This window comes from Magallana gigas, chromosome 2 (assembly GCF_963853765.1).
Source record: "Magallana gigas chromosome 2, xbMagGiga1.1, whole genome shotgun sequence".
Classification (NCBI taxonomy): domain Eukaryota; kingdom Metazoa; phylum Mollusca; class Bivalvia; order Ostreida; family Ostreidae; genus Magallana; species Magallana gigas.
Genome location: NC_088854.1, coordinates 26,507,067 through 26,527,752, shown reverse-complemented (window position 1 = coordinate 26,527,752; position 20,686 = coordinate 26,507,067). Strand labels below are relative to the sequence as shown.

General features: G+C 33.6%; 1 long non-coding RNA gene across 1 annotated transcript; it reads right to left on the bottom strand.

Annotated features, from left to right (window-relative positions):
* Positions 1-5,863: 5,863 nt before the first annotated feature.
* On the bottom strand, positions 5,864-10,876 carry LOC105319959 (uncharacterized). The gene is made up of 4 exons (XR_010710197.1): positions 10,122-10,876; positions 9,731-10,003; positions 6,337-6,537; positions 5,864-6,220 (listed from the first exon to the last, which is right to left on the bottom strand). It is a non-coding gene; the product is annotated as an uncharacterized lncRNA (long non-coding RNA).
* Positions 10,877-20,686: the final 9,810 nt, after the last annotated feature.

Sequence of the window (20,686 nt, the reverse complement as noted above, 5' to 3'; positions counted from 1 at the left end):
CGCCCTTATAATAAAACAACCCAGAAAGTTAGGAACACAACTCAATATGTTACCTCAATAGCACAGTGACTACCGCTTAACTGCTTAAGATAAACTGCCAGTGCTTGCGAGGGGGTACTGAGAATGAATACCACCTGAATGAATCGAGGATTTCGATAATGTTGTAATGTAAGACCGACAAAATGTTTTTATTAAATAGTATTTAAGCATTAAGGATTAAATACATTTATTGAAGTGGAATTCAACTTTCTTTTCAATGATGGCACCTTAGGTCCTCGCCAGTTTCTGCTTATTATCACTACGCCGCATCTTCATCGGATATGGTTATTAGTCTTACCATATATGACGTCATCCCAGTTTTCCAGAAACAATTCAGAGCCATGCCTAAGAGAAAAGCAACACATGCACATGTTGGCCCAGCACGTGTCGATAAGCCAAAGCGGAAGCAGGCGACAACGCCGACACCAGCAGAGCCTCCGGTCCCAGCGCTCGGCCTCACCGACGAACAACTTCGTCACTTAGCTAAGGAAGTTGCCTCGAGGATTGAGCCAAGAATCGGTGCCCCCTCAGCAGGCAACACCCCTTCGATGGTTAACATCCCCACAATGGATAACATCCCCGCAAACCTAAGTGACCCCTTTGAGCCAGAGCCAGAGCCAAGTAATTCATTCGTTGATATAATTAATGTAGAGCATTTGCCACAACCTGCTAAGGGCATTTCGAGCATTGATGACCATTTAGACTATAATGTTCCTAACAATCTAAAAGTACAAATTGCAAACGATCAGTATGTCAATTTAGGCAAATTATTGATCAACAACCAAGACCCCAATGATGATGTTCAATTCTTGGCATGTAGTAATGGCACTGTCTCGATGTCTCAAAAGTCAAAGGCGAAACCAATAACTTCTATTCAAACGTGGGTAGACGCCTTTTTAATCTTTGCCAGTATATCCAGAATGTGCCACCGCCCTTTTTAAATATATGCACACTGTCCGCTTGGGGGCATCTAGGACAAACCATTTGGGGTGGGGGAATATGATGTCCAGTTCCGACTTAAAAAGGAACGCAACCCTTCTATTTCATTTGCCTCGGTGGATAGTGAATTATGGCTTATTTACATGCATCAGTCACTTCAAATCCAATCACCTTCTAGGGCGTCGGAACCCAGACCATTTAAGTGCTATGATTTCAATTACAAGGGGTTATGTCAGAGGATCAATTGCTTTTACAAGCAGCAATGCCTCCATTGTGACAAGAATCACCCTGCTACAAAATACTTTGCTAATAAAAATCGTTTAACCTTTAGATCTGCAGGCACCCAGCAGGCACTGCGACCACAAGCACCGGGAACAGCCCCAAGTCGCATGCCAGCCACAACCACCAAGCCACTTAGACACCCTTAATATTGCCGCTACCCCAATAGATGTTAATAAATTACGAGAACTTTTACAAACAACCCAGAAAGTTAGGAACATAACTAACTACCTGGCTCTAATCTCTGCAAGACAAGGATACCTCAATAGCACAGTGACTACCGCTTAACTGCTTAAGATAAACTGCAAGTGCTTGCGAGGGGGTACTGAGAATGAATACCACCTGAATGAATCGAGGATTTCGATAATGTTGTAATATAAGACCGACAAAATGTTTTATTTAAGTAATGGAAGCGTCGTATTGATATGTATTTCTAGGCCAAAAAAAAGTAAAGAGGAAAACCTTTTACGTTTAAGTTCAATTTTACACTTAACTTTCTTACCACAGAGACAAGTGGAATAATAAGAAAATCGTTAGATATACCAGTTTATCGTAATTTGAATTTATATGACAAGAAAACTAACTCGTAGATGGTGTACATATTGTGTTATCTAATTTCATTGTTCAAGCTAGGTTAAGATAAAGTAAAGTAAAAAAGCTAATAATATGTTCATTTTTGACATCTAGTTTATTAATTTTATTTTTGTAGTAAACGTTACTTAATTACAATTCAATCCATAGAATGTTCACAAATTAATGCAAACATTCTTCACCATCAGTTCGATTCGTTATTTAAGATTTTGGTCAAATTTTATTATTCTATTTTAATTGTTTACAATGATTTCATAGAGCATTTCCAATAATCAACGAAAATCTAGTGTCACTCGTAGAGTTATAAGCAAGATTAAATGCTCACAACTTTTTTGTAATGTAAACAAGATTCGTGTCACGTTTTATTTTATATTGGTTCAATGTGCCGGGAAAAGTTCTTTTCTAAACTTATTTTTTCTTATTCGTTTTGAACATAAAGATACAGTTCATTGCCTTGGTCACATACATTTAAGGGGTAAACCTGGAATTATCAAAATGTATACAAACACGTGACATGAATTTTTTTTTTGCATTACAAGAAATGTTGAGCTCTGTGTCTTGCTTGTAAGTCGATGACTGAAACTCAAATTTTGGTTGACTATTATAAATGCTTTACTGAAGCATTGTTAACCGAAAAATAAATTTTGAACAAAATCGTGACTATATCCCTCTAAACACCCTCCTATTGTGACAGGGACATACAAGGTTGTACTTGTTAGTCGATGTTTCAGCTTACAAAATTATGAACATTTAAGTATTTGAATAGAAATATGTCAGGAAGATTTTGCATATACTTGATAAACTAAAAATACAGGTAAATCAGGTAAGCGATGTGGCACACGGACCTCTTTTGTTTTGTTTTGTTTTTTATTCCTTTTTTTATAATGTGTGTGCACATGCAAGCCTTAATCCAAAAAAGTATGTACTGAAATTTTACAAAGAAAATTTACCGAATCATCACAAATCGTTACAACTTAAACGATCCCACAGCTTTGCTAGTTTGCTATTATTGAATACAGAACAAGCTATGCAACAGTTCACAATTTATTATCTGCCAGCACATAATCAATATACAGAGAAATGTCAATGTCTATGTGACAAAAGCAAAAACATGTTAACCACAAAGTCCATGGGTGTTGGAGAAAGCCACACTGTCCTTGCTCTGCTATGGAATGTCTGGGGGTCCACCGAAATACCAACACGCAAAAGGTGCATAACGGGCAAGACGGGGGGGGGGGGGCTTGTGTTGATCACAAGTGCCAGAGATGTCCCATGCTTGAAAAATGACATGTGGACGGGGATGACTCGAGACATGACTGTTTACCCGGTTTTCCAGTGATTGCTCCCTGGTATATACTCGTACTTGCTAACCTTGAGTACACCCGGTGAGTCTTCCCCCCTTTGTTAGAGGTCTCAAGTATGGCGTCCTACTTATGGACCCCAATTATTAGCACATGGGATGCAAATTTCCCAACACATATACCCTGGCCCTCCGCCTAATTGACAGATGGGGGAAAACACACAGGCCATACATGTCCCGAAAAGATCTCCCATTACATGTAGGTCCCCCAGGACCCACCACGAACATTGATATAATGTTCTCCATTACACACACACACACAAACCAGAGAAGAAACAATTACACCCCTTCCCTCCATAAGATGCGTTGTTAAACCAAAATTGTCTGAGGAGAATTCTCTGACCGTGTTGGATAAAAATGTGAACAAGCCCCCCTCTTTTTGAGTTACAATTCATTCCCTGTTCGTGACAGATTTGTGCCGTCGTGTCTAAATAATTGCGTAAGCTTTGCTAAAAATAACAGCCCCTCCCAAATCTAATACAATTGATAGCGTGGCCTGGTTTTGTGCATGAGGAACAGACTGCCGGGAGAGATAAAATTAGTTGTCTCAGGAGAAGGCGAGTGATGGACCTCGGGTGTCAACTGTCTTGCCCTTGCTGCGTTTAAGACCTTTGATTGCTATGGATACAAGAAAAGACTTATTAGTGTCGTATTGTGCCTAGTTTATGATTGAATGAAAAGGCACATAAATAAAGTTCCACTGTCTTAGCCGAGTATTTTTGAATGGACAGGTATGCAATGAATTTGCGTAATGTGTCAGTAGGTATAGGCAGGATGTCTGGGAGATCAAGGAAAAGGTGATATTTTTTGTAAGCTGTACTATAGGCTAGTTTGGAGTTGTGTGACAGTGATGTGTAAATTAATCGCAGTTGATTGCTGCGTTGGTTCCGTCACAATACTTGCAGCTGTGTTTGAACCTGCAATTTGGGTAAAAACGGCATTGCTCACCGCTGTTGTACAAGTTGCAGTAGTATTTTGGCCGATGTTGATATTTGATAGGAGGGGTGTATGGATTTTGAGGCTGGTCAGAATTTAAAGGTGACTTGTCGTTACTGACAAACAGCAGCCACAATTCGGTGTTGATTTGACCCAATGAGGTGTGGGGGTCTGACGCTTTCCTCAGTCTAAATTGTTCATCGTACTTGTTCCAACCAGAGGATTTGGATGCCGCAATGCAGATATCCCGCATATATTTCAACAGTTCCTGTGCTCTTGTACGATGTTTCTCCAGCATAACGCTGGAAACAATTATAAAAGCAGTTGTCCATTTTTCAATAGAGAGGAGCGAATTGGTATTTTGCTTTACCATGCACATTTTACCTTCCCTGATTTGCAGTTTCCCTTTTGATTCAATTTCATTAGCGAGTTTTATTGCGGACTTGAGGTGGAGTGCCAAATCAATGAATTTCCCCTCCCAAATTTTTTGTTTAAGTTTAGGGGGGATGTGGCCGCCAAGTGGGTCAAAAGTAGTTATAGTTTGAACAGGTTGGTAATCACTTATATCAAATAGATTAAAATCGGATTCCTTAATAACTGAGGGGATGTTAAAAGACTCACCGGCTTGCTGTGGTGGTGGTTGCAGTCTTTCTTCTATTTGTGTGGACATAATGGAAGCAGACACATTAACAGTGTTTGAGTACGTTGTTGCTTCATCAAGTTCGAATGTCTGAGTCCTTCGCTTCCCTCTTCCCCTGGCCGGTGAGGTCCTCTGCCTCTGGACCTGTTTATTTGACAGTTTGTACTGTCTCGAGCGGACGGGTGGCATGATGCTTACAGATTTTTTCAGAGGTAGTTTTCAACAAAGGCTGTTCTTTGGCGGGGAAAAGGAAGAGGAATTTGATAGCTTGTACCAAGAATTACCTTTACTTCTTGTGCATATTTTTGGCCATTAGTACCGAGTTTATTCCCCTTGTGATAACTTGTACAACTCTATGTAACACCGTTAAATGTATTCCGTCAATTAAGTTTGATTATTTGTATATTGCATAAAATAATCATTATTATTTGTAAAAATAAAGAGCGACCTATCCTAAGTATGCATAATTGCCATTAAAAATCAAAGTGTGTTCTGTGATAATGGATTGACTTATTGTTGGTTTTCGTTCAATCATGAAGAGTATCGTCATTTTGAATGAGAACTAATTGATTATCAAAACAAACAATGATGCAGAGATTAAGTTCCAGCTAAAATGAAAATCAATGTTGAAATAGAACAGTCCTCTTCAAAACGTAATGCAAAGTGCAAACAATACAGCTGTACGTCAAAAAGGGAAATAGCCTTTATTTATATATCCGAATTTGTTCTTTTTAACCATAGAAATGCAATATTTATTAATCTAAAATCTAGCCATTTCGAGAACCTTAATAGAAAATATGTGTTTTACATATATGTGCACTTTCTTTGTTTCTCTATTAAAAAAAGCACAAAACCTAAAATTTGCTTTAAGTCAATATAAATGTAAGGGGGACTACTTGAACTGTATAATATATTCCTATATTTAAAAAAAAATTATAAATGGTTAATAACGAAATCAAGAATTTAAAGAGAAGTCATTAAAAAATATACCTGAAAAGAATTTCGGAATAGTATACTAGCAAGATGATTAAAAAAAAATAATTAAGTATTTCATGAAATAAGATGCACTTTGGATAAATTTCATAATGAAATTTGCGATTGAACAATTTTTCCTTTTATTTGCAAAAGCATCCGGATTAAATACAGTTATTCATTTTATATATACATGTAACTATATGTATGACTTCAAATCATCCTTGTTGCAACAAGATCTGTTAATTAAACAATTTTGATATCTTTTTCACAAATACAGCCATGACGTATGCTTGAACTGATATCATCCCATTTTCCATTGTGCCCAACTCTAAGTCCAATAGATGTTCCACCCCCAGCTGGTTCTCCAGGGTACCAGTAAAACTGTTTCACAAGCTTTTCGTTAGAAAATCTCCAAATTTCATTGATTTTTTGACCATCGATTCGATATTTGGATATTGAATCTAGTAAAAAGAATAAATAAACATTTATATTACAGAAATGTTTCTTGCAAACTTTCTAAAACCACATGAATAAAAATTATGAAGAAAAGGGTTATCAATTTGATAAATTTTAGTACTTATTGATTGTAAGTCAATGTTCTCGACGAGCTTCTGTTTTATTTCTGTATCTATTCGTAAAAGGTGACCTCCGGATTCTCCACAAAACAATTCAGCTTCTGCAAGTAGCCTTGGATTTGAATCAATTTTATAACAAACCGATAAGGTTTCGTTATAAATGTATCCTGGACTATTTTCCTCGCAAAGGATTTTCACAAAAGCTGTAAAACAGATTTTGAGTATCTTGAAAAAAATACTGTTCAGGAACTTATAATAATAAATCTTCAAAAGAAATAGAGGACTTGTTTTTGAATTCCGATTGCGATTTTGTTTCATAGTTGTTCGCTGTAAATCAAACCTTTAAGTTTGCTTCATCAATTGATTTAGGTTTGTAAGTGTACTTATAAATAACTCTCAAGAATATATGACGCATATTTAAATGAATTACTTCCTATAGAAGATCAAATTTTTTTTTTAAATACTAGTCGTTTCTTTTATGATACACAAATGTGGATCGGGAAAAATTATGCCGTTTAAGAGCTCCAAAAATTTACAGAAAAAACAGTTTTAGTACATGTAGATTTATTTAGTTATATCACAGTACATTTTTAAGGAATAGTGTGGTATGTTTGTTGCTTGCATATGCATAACCTGTAAAAAAATGTCTGAAGATTAAGCAACTAAAACTTTAAAAATTAGTACTTTTTTAACAAATTTGAAAGAAATGTTAATTTGCCTAGAACTGATCTATAACCGTCATTGTTTATCCTAAATGTTTCTGATCTGCAAGAAAATGACCTAAAGGTCCATTACTTGAAATCAAACTATACTTGACTCTTCCCCTTATAAAACACTTTTGCATGCATTGTTTTTTATTAAACACTTCTGCTTATTGGAAAGATAAGCTACTGTATATTTCTTATTTTACTTGCGTACTTAATTTCTCGATTCAAACGTTTTGCATATTAAACATAATCAATCGCGATAAAAAAATTCACGTACGCTGGTTTTCTTTTTATCTTAGTTTCATATAGTTTTCATCTCGAGATTTTAAAATCCACCATGTGTGCTTCTCTTGAATTTACGCGAATATTAGTTTCTCGCGTTGAAAAATGAATCTTGTTTAGGTTTTGAAAAACATTCAGATAATTACATATTTTTAATGTAATTTTTGGTTCACCTTTTATTGTCCACAAGATTTTTCAGAGATGGCTTGACGAATTTTCAGCAATAATAGAAAATATCAATATCTCGAGGCGTTTTCTTTTTTTTTTTCAAAATCCATTTCCTGTCGTCCGTTTGCTTTTCCTCAAAAAGCTTGTCACATCGAGATCTCAAAAATGATAAAGACTTGAGCAAACAGACTTGGTGGGATGAGGAAATCTATAGATATAGATGTGTTTAAACTGTTTTGTTTTGACTTCCGGTCGTCAATAGAAGTATTTCAAAAAATTATTTTTTTACGCATTTAATTTATTTTCCATACAAGTGGAATATTTGTACAATTTCTTACACATGCTATATACATGTATCCGATGTTTAATAAACAAAAATATTCTACTTCCGGTGGGGTATCTCAAATCTATCTTAGCTTTTTAAAACAAATTTTGTACCTTAAGATCTCCGAAACAATAAGTGATAAGGACACGAAACTAAATTACATGAATGATAGACATCTGATTTAAAAGATTTTTTAGGGTTAGTAAGGAAATGTTTCTATTTTAATAAATAGACTTTTGTATAATTATTTTTCTCATTATCATACTTAAAAGAAATAGAATTATATACAACTCTTAAAAGTGTGTAGTTTGTAGATTAAGACCTGCAGTAATCCCATCAAAATCCTCTACCTTGCAAAATTACAAAAAACATTTCCTTTTATTTTTCCCCTTACGAATGGCTGTAAATTAATAAGTTAAAAAAAAAAATCATGTTGGATGGTACAATATAATGAATTTAAAAAAAAAGATAACCATGCCAGCTTGAATGATAATAAACATGGAATCTAAAAGCGCAAGCTAACATATATTAACCAATTAAATAAACATTGGCAATTGGTAACATCTGAACCCAAGGAAAGTGTAACTAGAATATGCAATCTTTGTACGTTACACCATTGAACCCACGGGTTTTCATCATACTACATCATTAACATCAGAGTAAATAGAGAAATTCCATGCCTTTCCAAAAGTTTACAATTCAGGAGAGCTCACAAGTTGTACAATTTTTTTTACCATAAAGAGTATGATTTAACTTAATTTTGACAATTTTATGGTAGTGGCGCCGGTAGCCCAGCTCTTTAATCCGCCACCTAGCCAGATTAACAAACCAAATGATTCTGTTATAAGTTTATTAAAAGATAAAAAGTAATAAGGACTCGGCATGAATTTGAGATAACAATACTGTTTCCAATTTGGATTAAAGATTCATATTTTTCTAAGCATATCTCATTCTATAAAACAAAGGTTGCCTACTCTGGCTTCAAACTAAAACCTTCGCTTGATAAAACTTACGGGCAATTTGACAAACAATTGTTGTTGAGGGGTTTTCGATCGATACGATGTTTTAGCTTCCCTCGAGTTAGAATATTCACTTTATTCGGTTCCGTAAATACTGTGCTTCTCGGGTAGCCTAATCATTGTATTGACCTCAAAAACAGCAATAATTGTATAATACTACCAAATATCTTTGATGTTTTATGAATACCCACAGCATTTATTTATACAGTCATATGTCTGTACTTCATACAATATGACGTCCTAATAAACTTTGACGTCACGATCTGCATTTCATTCGATAGTTCTCAGGGAACGTATCGTAACGTTAAAAGTGAATTATATTGGAACAGTAATAAAACCGCTTATTTTCTACATAGATGCTGATATTAATGCTAGACGTATAGAATTGATTCATATTTATAAACAGTATCAAATAAATGGCTGATTTAAAGCCTCACTTCAAGTAAAAAAAAATATTGGTTTGAAGACTCTCCCTGCTATATTTAAAACAACTGAATGAAGAAATTTTGATGCATGTATAAAGTGCTTGGCGCAGGTAGATACAATTTTAAAATATTCTATGTAAAATCGGTAGAAAATATATGTACTAATGTTAATCATGCTTTGGAAACTGACAGGTATACCCCAATTTAATGTAAATCGCTTTTAATTAGTAAATATGTTCTTTCAGTTGATGATTTTGTGAAATGTTTTAACAATATCTTTAATAAACGAAATTTCTATTCCAAGCCCAAGAAAGAACCTCAAAGTTTATGACATAACAAAGGATTTTTAAAAAAAAATATTTATAATTTAATGCCATTAATCACCTGCGCCGATGCGATTTTATCAGATAATAAATAATATTTATTTTATTTTTATTTTCTCTTGAGCAGATAGATTAACACATATTTACCAAGGATATCCCGATGAACCGTTTTGTTCAAGACCTGGTGATATATTTGGTTAATAGTGATTTCTTCCTCAACTGTTTTTCCTTCGTTTAGTGAGCACTTCAAGGTAACGGTGTCAAATACCAAAGATTCACAGGATGGCTGGTTGTGACATTTGTTGATACACTCTTGAAAAGTAGAAACTCTACTGGAGAAGACGGGAGGAGTCCTCTGGAGAATTCCGGGATTTAACTGTCTTTGGAAAACGGTATGTTGGTAAATAAGGCTTGTTACCACTGCAAACAAAGTCATTAAATTTTGAAATATGAAATGAACAACATCTTGTTTTACTTAAACATTTGGTCTTAACCGGACTTAAAAATTGTTCAAAACTAAACATAGTTTTATACTTACCGCAGTCTGAAATAAACAATAGCCAAATTGTGGTAGTCAAAATCAAGAATGCCATTTCTAGACAAATTTGTTGAAGTGATCCTTTCAATACCAGAACTTGAGATGAAAAAAAAATTGTTTTAAAGACTCGATATCACTATTCTCAATTTAACCGACAGTCATCTCTCTTATCTGAAGTCCATCTAATTGATTTCCTTTTTTTTCACTTATACTCTTTTAAATTGATTTGTATCTAGAATAACATTGTAGTAATTACTTTAATATGATTCACTGTGTTTGTATAATAGAATATTGAAGCCAGTGTTATTGAATTTAGACAGCTTTTGTGGTATTTTTGTCTTTCTAGACAAAGGACATCATATTTTTGCTTTCCGTGTACAGTGCAATCAATGTTGCATGGCTATGAAGTCAACTAATATTATTCTGCTTCATTGTGTTTTCATTTATAATGTAGATATTTGGTATATTCTATCAACAGTTATTTTTATGAACGTGTTAAGGTCAAGATCTAGTTAATGAAAGGTGCCTACAGGTCTATAAAATTTAAGATATAGATTATTTAATGATGCTTCATAACAATAGCTTTGTTTGATAGGATGTACCGGGGATAAAATTCTTGGTAAACATTATAATAAATCAAGTTTTAAACTGTCATTTTTACCAATATATGAAGGAAATAAGTAACAAATTTAGAAATTTTGTCCAATTTTGACTAAGAAAATATATTTAGAATGTCTACAGTCTGTCCAAAAACGGAATTAAACAAACTGATATTTTTTTATGAGTTGATTCATAATTATCTCCTCTGTTTTTGTGTTGAGTATGATTAATTTCGTCATTTACAAAAAAGTATAGGTCAAAATCCGCTTAGGAAACGGACACGAAATTAAATATAAACATTTCACCAAAATATCTTATTTTGCCTCGGGAAAGGGGATACTAAATAGCGTTTCATTTACAATCTTTCATAATTAATTCTTACTTTCAAACCACACCTTACCCTTGGTCATTTCTCTTTAATACGTTTAAAGAATTCGTTTAATGAATAACGAAGTACATGTAGATAGATGTAAAATGTTTTAAAATGCATTATACTTATCACTGCTACAACCCGAGTTCGATCCCAGTGATCGACAGTGGTTGTATGTAAATTGGTACTTGTATATATAGACTTAAGTGGTCGCCCGCTTGGACAGGCGAGTTTTTTCCGGGCACTCTGGCTCCCTCCCACATCAATGACCACCTCGGACTAGCATCTATGCCAAGGAAGATATAAATATAAGTTGTAGAACTTGTTTTAACAATCGTTGTAAAATCAATAAGGTTCAGTCAGTATAAGAATATGTTAATGTTAAAATTGTGTGTATCTAAGAACTGACTTTCCTATCCGATTTGGCAAAAATATGATGTTCAATGGGTAGCCCAATATTTACGTTGGCCGTTCAAAACCGGGAATTAAAAATATGATTGATCATATATTTCTGGGGAATCCATCACATGTTAAAATTTCGCAGTGTCAGTTGACCAACCGAGGAAGGAGAATTGCGTAACAATACGTATAGAGTATTTGTATACAGAATTTGGGTGGTTCCCGTCGGGGTGGGTGCCCTACAGCAATATGTGTGACTTAGGGTCTGCTAAATAGAAGTATATAGTCTGTTCTTACAAACAGTGAAATTTTATTGATAGAATTAATTTCAAACAAATGAAAATGAAAATTTGTGTTTTGAATTCAAGCTTAAAGAAATTTCTTCTGCGTTTCTATTAGACAGTGTTTACAAAATGCATCCATGAAATTACCTCTAAATGATATACTTTACACTCAATTAAAATACAATTAACAAACAGACTATAACTAAGGTTAATCAGGGATGGAGATAGTAATTCAGAACACGGCTACAGTAAATTTTATATATACATCAAGTATTTGTATTTTTCAAAATGGTAAAAATGTGATTGTTTGAATGAATGTAAACTATGAATCATTATAGGAATCATATGAACAATCGGTTTGTGTGTAGAAGTGAAAAACTTCTTTACACGATATGTCATACATTATTTCAGTCTAATTAAAATTAGACGTTCTGAATCCTCTACCGCTTCTCAAACGATATTTGAGAAGCGGTAGCGGATTCAGAAGGTCTAATTTTACTAGATTGTACATTATTTATTCCTCTAGCCATGTTTAAGATTTAGAGAGAGAGAGAGAGAGAGAGAGAGAGAGAGAGAGGTGTTTTAACATTCGACCATCTTCGCTAGCCAAGTGTCTGATTCGTTTTTCTCCTCTCCCCCCTGGCAGATTTGGCCGAATTTTTAAGCTTTCAAATCATTGCGCTTAGACTTTCCAGGGCATCCAATCAAATTGGGTCATACAAATATGTTCGGTAAGAGCAATTGCGGCGCCCAGTGACAATCCGTGTTGTCGACTTTGTCACGGCGTATTGCCTAAAAAACAAAGAAGAACAATTTTTCTCGAGACTTTCGGGTTTTACGAACAGCTGCTAGAGATAATCGATTGTATTCCACACCCAGACGACGATAGGAGCAACTATGTTTGCGGTATGTTTTGGAATAAACTGAACAAACTGTCGAAACTTGAGCACGACATCAAACCAGTACTTGAATCCTTAAAAGCAGATAGGTTGAAATTAATTCGGACTGTAGGCAGAAATACCAAGATAAATTTTCTTTGCATTAGCCTAGAATGTTGACACCAAAGTCTAAAAAACACAATATCATCCATTCGCCAACGCCGAGAAAAGTGAAACAACTGTTCGTTCCATCTAGTCAGATTTAATAGGGTCAACCACAATCTGAAATAGCCACGCGTCATGCTCGAAGAAAACGAGAGGAAAAAAAGGAAGAAAGAGCCAATATTCAGTTGTTTTCCCCCCAGTAAATTCAAGGTATATACATACATAATTACACCATACACATATTGATAAAATAATGTACACTGTAAATAGAATTACAAAGGTAACTGAGGTTGAACGATTACTTTATTGAGCCATCTACATATAGCTTTGCCTTTTTATTGTTTTTGTTTTCGAAATTGAAATTTAAAAGAATTTTGTTAATTACCGAATCAAGTTTTGAATGTTATAACATTTTATACATCATAAGTTTCCGTCATTTTTGTGGTAGCTGTAGGAAAGACAGGGAGAACATGCTTATTTCTTTATTTTATTTGGTGATAAATGTGTTGATTTTCAATTATGTTAGAAATGTTTTTTTTATTTTCTAAACAAATATTCACAAAAAATAGAATACATTTGTTTAAACACAAGAATCACTTTATATAGCTACAGTAAAGCTCACGAGTATCCCGACAAAAACACCGACCACCGTGTTTGAAAGTCCACGCTGAGCGTGGAAGTGTCGGTACCTTTGATCTATTGTTCTCTGTTACGGCCACGAAACGAGAAAAAACACGGTGCGACACGGTGCAACGCGATGCAACACGGACAGTAACACGGTGTAACATGCGGTATTTACCTGTGAAAAAAGGAGGATTTAGGAATAAAACTTATAAAGAATAAAATATTTATTGATGCACGTAAGAGAATTAAAGAAAAAGATAAAAAAAAAAATAGAAATAAATAAATAAAATTTTTAGGCACGCAATTTTCAGACGTATGCAATTGTTACTGTTGATTTTTGTTGATATTAAGAACAAAAAAAAATCGATATCGCCCACATAAAGGTTTGATCAATTAAAACACTAACACTTTCTTTTCCTTTTTAAAATTCAAATACACGGTTCCATAAGTTTTTGTTTCAGTCCGTTTTTAAACGTAGTAGTAATCGTAGTTACTGTAGTTTGACAGTTTCAATAGTGCATAGAATCATAACTGTGATCTTCTCTCACTTATACTCTATTCAACGATAATAAATATAACGGGTTGTTGAAAACAACTGTACTTTCTCTAAATATATAATTATACGGCTTTATATTTCATATTATTTCAAATTTTCTTTCTTTTAGACATGTGTGATGTACTTGTCAATGTAGTACCGCACAGTACTTATTCATAGCGCTTAGAGTCCGTGGATCGGTACTTGATAATTTTCTTTATTTCATCTTTATAAGCAACTTGGGTTAAGAAATTATTTGTGTTCCAAGAAACTACTCAGTATTGCAATAATTACTGTTTGATTGTTTAATGATCGTCATATAAGAGAGAGAGAGAGAGAGAGAGAGAGAGAGAGAGAGAGAGAGAGAGAGAGAGAGAGAGAGAGAGAATACCGGTATGAGTTTAATTTAAAGTACATTTTACTTGTAATTAAGTTAGATTTATAGTTTCCATTATATTGAACCCTTTTCCCTAAATTGCGATAGAATCTATGCAGGCAGAGTCCACGTGCTATCCCTGTCAATCAAATCAGCCCGCGAGATAGACCACGTGCTCCTTCCATGATAAGGAAAAAATGTCGTTCTATTGTTTTTTTTAAGTCCGCAAAATAGAAAAATGTTTAGCAATGAAGTATTTAGTGTTTGAAATGTTTTGTTTCTTCCTTCTTATATTGCATGTATGGAGTTGGAATATATCGTTGTAGAATCTCTCTCTCTCTCTCTCTCTCTCTCTCTCTCTCTCTCTCTCTCTCTCTCTCTCTCTCTCTCTCTCTCTCAGTGTGTACTTTTGTGCAAGCATTTTTGAATTATAAGAGTTCTATTTGTATAAATTTAATTCATTTATTTTAGATCCATAATTTTAATAACGATTTTAACACATTGACTAAAAGTTTGTAAAGTATACGATGTAATAAGATTTTTCGTTAAAATTTCGACGCTATTTCACATCACACATATTAGATTGGTTATAAGGTAAATAAAGTTGTGTTAACTGTTTAAAATGCTTGCAAAAAGTTACCGGTATTATCTCATTCATCTTTATAATCAATCAATTTTTTTCGTACATACGTGTATGTGTACCCGGTAAATAATTTCATATCGCAAGTTAATACTTTGTGAAATTCCCGCATTTATAGAGTTGCTGAATTTTCTCCGGATCCACGCGCCGATAGTCTTACGTGTAGTTGTTTGTGTACATATCTTCAGACAATTTTTTTGTTTGTTAGAGATTAGAAAAAATCATGGAACTAACAAAGTAGAAGAAAGATATATTCAGACCATACACACGACGGGTTGTGATGAGTTACCAAACAGGTGTCCGTGGAAAGGTGTGAATAAGGGCATCTCGAGTACACCTGTTCAGACGTCCAAATATACACACAGTTATTTGTAAATTACAATGACACCTAACAAGACAGACAATAACACCTGTTGTGTATAGAACCCAAGATGAAAAACAATGTTTGTGTATCTGATCAGCTTCCGTACAGGTGTATCGCACGAGTGATTTTTCATGTGAAATCACGAGGCCATTACCCGCTATACGGAAATAAAGTTGAAAGTTATTTTATGAAATGCGGGTATATTTTTAGAACCTGTACAATGCTTGAATATAATTTAACAAGAGTTTGTACAGGTATTTAACTATAAACTATAATATAAAAGTGATTTTTTGTTTATTTATTGCTCCATAAATAGCTGAAGTCCAAATTATTCGAGTCACCGGTAATATGGGGTTGTTATTTACTACAGCACATCAACGTGTTTTTAAAAAAACATGATCTGAAATGTTTTCATTTTTCATTTTTAATTGGTTTATATTAAGAATGTAAATTAATTAATAAATCAGAAAGTTTTCAGATAACAGAAAATAAGACGTTTAAGCTCCCGACATTTTAATCGGATCGTCAGTTACAACATCACGTGTGTTTAGAAAAAAAAACACGATGAAATTGATTGAATTTTGATTATATATCAACTGATTATTAAATATATTTGGTGAATTTATTTCAATTTATTTAAGAACAAATGAATTAAAAGGCACCCATTTACGTCGAGTTTTCAGATCACAAAATCTTAACTTCACGTTGACAGCCCCGACAATTTTCTAGGTCCATGCAACGTAAGTCGATATTTTTTTTTAAATATGAAAAGGATCTATATGTTTCAAACCTTGTTTAGCCATAATTTATTTATTTTTAAACATACGCTATTTATATCAAAGTCTCAGGTAACAATATCCACGGAGTAACAAAGTGGCCACGGAGTTACACAGGCGGCCACGGTGCGACACGGTGCTTTTTCTTGAATTTTCCAATACACATACACGGTGTCACACCGTGTACACGGTGCGACACAGACCGTTTTCCACCGTGTTTTTTACACGGTGGGTGTCGGGATACTCGTGAGCTGTACTGTAGCTAAGCAGGTAATATCATATCTGCATATTGTATTTCTCTTATGCTGTTTTTTTTCTTCTTCACCTGCAGGTTGTATTTAGAGGTAAAAAGGAATCTGTGAAATCTACTGTACATACTTTTGATGACTTCTCTTTAAATTATTGCTTACGTAATTAACCATTTATAATTATTTTTTGGAACATATAGGAATATATTATACAATTCATGTATTTCTCCCTACATTAAAATTAACTTGAAACCAAATTTAAGATTGTGTGCTTTTTTATAGAGAAACAAAGAAACTGCACACATATAAAATAAAACACATAGTGTCTATTAAGGTTCTCGAAATGGTCCAGTTCTAGATAGATAAATATTTCATTTCTATGGTTAAAAAGTAACAGTTTCGGAGATATAAAAAAGACTGTTTCTGCTTTTGACAAACAGTTGTATTGTTTGCACTTTGCAGTACGTTGTGAAGAGTACTGTTCTATTTCAACATTGATTTTCATTTTAGCTGGAACTTAATCTCTGCATCATTGTTTGTTTTCATAATCAATTAGTTCTAATTCAAATAGACGATACTCTTCATGATTGAACGATAACTCACAATAAGTCAATCCATTATACCAGAGCACACTTTGATTTTAAATGGGAATTATGCATACATAGGATAAGTCGCTCTTTGTTTTACAAACATTGAATTCAACTAAGCACTAAAAGTGTACACTCGAGTTTGATTGTTTTAACTAACAAGGTACATACAGAAAATGATCGTAACAAAATATGTTTGTAAATAATAAATTGCTCTTAACGACGCTAAAATTTAAATGTATGTGAACAAAAGGTCGATTATGATATAAAAAAATTATTGATTACAAATCGTCAACCGAGGTTTTCAGTACATCTTTTATCATTATCAAATTGTTAAAGTTTAAACGGTTTGTGATGATTCGGTAAATTTTCCTAGTAAAATTTTAGTACATACATTTTTGGATTAAGGCTTGCATGTGCACACACACTCTAAAATAAGGAATAAAAAAAACCCAAAACAAAACAAGAGGCCCGTGTGCCAAATCGCTTACCTGAGCATAATAGTCATAATATAATCACCTTTATGGAGTCATATACAAAGTATCTGGGAAATGCAGTAGAATAGACGAATGAATAAAACAGTTTTTGACTTTTCTCTCTCCATATATTTTTTGTTTAACAAATATTCCCTTTGTAACAGGTTTGTTTTATGTAGTAACTCATATCTTACATACTGAGCATTGCCGAACCCAGGAAGATCATATGTCAAATGCTTGCATATAAGTTATATGATTTTTACATATAGGGTTCTGTGAATAATTCAAAAAATGTTAAGTTTGACCCCCCCCCCTTCAAATTTGGTCCCTCAATATCCATAAAGGTAATGATTTGGACAAATTTGAATTTACTCTATATGAGGCTACCTTCACTAAAGTAATAACTTTTCTAGCCATATGGCATTTTGAAGAGGCTTTATAGAGATTTTTCTCTATATGTCCCAATGTTAGAATTCGACCATAGTAGCCTGGAGGATGATAATTTAAATAAACTTGAATTTTACCATACATATTTATGTTCCTATGTAAAATTCTACCCCCACTGTGGCGCCAGCCTACCCACGAGGATCATGATTTGAACAAACTTGAATTATCTTCAACTAGATATGTCTTCAAACAAGGTACAATCATCTTTCCTGGCCAATTATTTTTTGTAAGATTTAAAAATAATTTTCTTTGTATATGGGATCATGATTTGAACAAACTTGAATCCTTACTACATGTAACGCAAGTTGCAGATTTTCTGGCCAATTGGTTTTTGAGAAAAAAAATTCAATATTTTCTTTATCTATTCTTATGTAGAATTCAACCCCTTCCGACAAACTTGAATTTTCACTATCTGGGGATACTTTCAAGCAAATAATAGCATTCCTGGTCAAATTGTTATATAGAAGAAGATTTTTAAAGATTTTTCTCATTGTATTCCTACATGTATGTAAAAGTTTAACAAACTTGAATTTAGTTTACACTACTTGTGGATGCTTACACGCAAATTTAACTTTCTCTAATTAATGAAAAAATGACATCAAACAAAAAATGAAATCAAACATCAAATGGTTTTTCAAAAGAAGATTGGTATAAAAATACCAACACCTTTTTAATAAATCCTAATCATCCCCCTTAAAAAAAAAAGAAAGCGTGCCTCGTAATTAATATTTAACAAACTTGAATCTGCTTAATCTACATGTAATGATGCTTTGTATCAAATATGGTTAAAATTGGTTCAGCGGTTCTGGAGAAGAGGATGAAATATAAAAAGTTAACAGAAAACTACACAGACAGACGAACAGACATCGGACATAAGCTTTTAACTTAGGTGAGATCAAATTGTGTGGTTCAATGAGAATCATAGCTATGGTAACCTCAATGTTACAAAGTTCATCATGCTTTTGTACTCTTGCTTAAAAACGAAAAAACCCTCAACTCTGTTTTAAATCAACACCAATATAGGCTACATCGCATCACATCGGAGATATCAGCATGCCAAATTCGTCCTTATATTACAGATCATTGCCAGTTCGGATTTGGTAGATGTCAATCTTCATATATCACACAGAAACAGAAGGGCATTGAGAATTTTTTTTTGTGGATTAATCTTAATATACATACTTTTCTTTTCAAAACAGTTTCATTATCAAAATAAAATGTATGACTGGTATTTTCAGTTTATCTGGTTTATGCAAAATCTTGCTGACAAAGAACTAAGTGCGATTTTATGCATTTTTTGCCCCCAAAATCAAAGTTTTTGTACAAGCTTTGAAAATAAAGTGAAAGATAGTTAAAAATTATATTGAAATAATATGTAAAAGGTTATCACCACAGTGACGTCATAATGTAGAAATGACGTCATGAAGATTGCCTTATTTTGATAAATTGATGTTTTGTTGCAAAATATGGGTGTTTTCCGATAGATTTTCGACTGGAAAACATCGAGCGCAGGCTTGCTCAAGTAACATTTTTTAGTATAATGTGTGTAACTATCTGAAGAAAAACATATGTTAAAATTGCACTTGAGCAAAAATGAGAATATTTTCATTTGTTTGCAAATCTGTAGGAATTAGGTCATTTAGGTGATGCCATAAATAAACAGCGAATGAGCAATGCTGACTAAAATCAAGATTAAAGTTATAACTTCTGTGACTAATTAGTACATGTATAGCCTTATATGCCCCTGTCACACCTTGAAGAAGAAAACATATGAGATGGGAGATGAGAAAAACGAATCGGACACGTGGCTAGCGAAGATGGTCTGAATCATGTATTATTTTAATATCTTAATGCGGTAAAGATAGAAGCGTATGATCAGTGACTTAAATATATACGTTCCTGGTATGATATATATATATATATATATATATATATATATATATATATATATATATATATATATATATATATATATATATATATATATAAAATATTTTTGGAAACGCCCGTTACGACAATATGTGCGCTTATGTATAGAGATCTGCGTTTCAATCCAGAATGCCGTTATGGCTACATGTACTACTTTACCATTTCCCATAAAATATCATCTATTTGAAATGAGAGAGAGAGAGAGAGAGAGAGAGAGAGAGAGAGAGAGAGAGAGAGAGAGAGAAATATTCGATAAGATTTCCCACGGCACGTTGTCAGAGAGCTCGGGTACTGTCACAGACAGGAAGTGTTATGTACTAGTTACACACCCGTAAACACAGGGATGGCTGATATCCAATGTACCTGTCTGAATTATGCAATATTTTGTGTTCGAAAAAAGACGGTCTGCCTAAAGCATGCACGACATTTATTGTCGCCTTCATATGATTAAGCGTTATTGCATATATCAAACTTCTTTAATGTTTTACTTTTTTCTGAAAACGGCAACTTGTATACTTAACAGGCAACTCTTATGGCTCGATCTTTGATCTCTCAAAGTGGGTCTCCAGTCCAATTTTTTTCCCAATATAACTAAGCAAATTTTCAAAACCCTTGATCTCTCGAAGTCAAACTGCAGTCCCGTTATTCATAATCTATTGTTTTTTTACTCTCGATAACTCGAAGTTGCTGTGTATATGCAAGAGTCATCTAATGTTACCAATTTTCAGAATAGTTGTCATTGACAAATATATATAATATATGTCATATATTATATATATTTGTCAATAATAACTATTCTGAAAATTGGTATTTATGTAAAAAAGCTAAAATGATAAATTGCACAAAAACAATGATTTATAATTTCAA